Here is an 827-nt window from a genome sequence, read left to right on the forward strand (position 1 = left end):
AGGGGCCCAGGGCGTGTCCGCCGTGGGAGGCCCCGCGTGGGTGCTGGCTGGGCTGAGGTGGGGAGCGGGCCGCGGCTGTCCCAGCGTGGAGGGAGCAGAGGGAGCTGGGACAGCTCTTCCGCCTGCTGGCCTGGTCTGTGGGGTTCCTCGGGAGGGATGGCCTGGGGCATTCCCCTCGGGGTGTGGCTGGGAGGCGGGGCTCAGGCGCAGGGCCTCATCACCCTTGGCCCCCAGCTGAGCCGAGCCCGAGTTTCCCGGAGTGCGCCGCCCCCTGCCCGCCCAGGTGAGCCGGCCGCCGCGCCCAAGGGGGCCAGCTCTGGCGCTCACTTTCCTGCCCGGACCTCCCGGGGGCCTTCGTCCGGATGCAGCGCGTGGGCAGCGGCCCGGAGAGCGGGCTGATCCGCCTCGCCACGCGGGCCCTGTTTCCCCCGTGGATGTGGCATCGCCCGCCCTCCGCGGGTCTGAAAGGTTTCGCTGTAGCTGAGCCTCGGACAGTGCCCACGCACGGGCACAGCACGGCCCGTCCCCTCTGTGGCCATTTTTAATCCCCGTTGTGCCCCGTGAGAGGGCTGGTCGTTTTTGTCCGTTGGGATAATGGCCTGGTTTGGGATGTTTTTCAATATGATTTGATTGATTGTGTTGATTCTCTCCCTAATGATCCTCACAGGCTTCATCCAAATCAAACTTTGGCACAATGGAGGACTTTTAAAAGTACAGCTCCCTCCCATCGGCTCTCCCAGGTGTCGCTCAGCACGCACCTGTGGTGCTGCTGCATGGCTCTCTTGCTTTGCGTGGCCCTTTCCTCACGCCCTGGGCCCCTCGGACCC

The 827-nt window shown here is 66.4% G+C and overlaps 1 long non-coding RNA gene across 2 annotated transcripts in view; it reads left to right on the plus strand.

Annotated features, from left to right (window-relative positions):
- The window catches only part of LOC138167629 (uncharacterized), a 2,701-nt gene that overhangs the window by 342 nt on the left and 1,532 nt on the right, over positions 1-827 (plus strand). The gene's annotated exons all lie outside the window — the stretch shown is intronic.

The sequence above is a fragment of the Petaurus breviceps genome, unplaced genomic scaffold (genome assembly GCF_028583685.1).
Source record: "Petaurus breviceps papuanus isolate PSGF00001 unplaced genomic scaffold, PetGlider_PUasm1.0 243, whole genome shotgun sequence".
NCBI classification, from domain to species: Eukaryota; Metazoa; Chordata; class Mammalia; order Diprotodontia; family Petauridae; genus Petaurus; species Petaurus breviceps.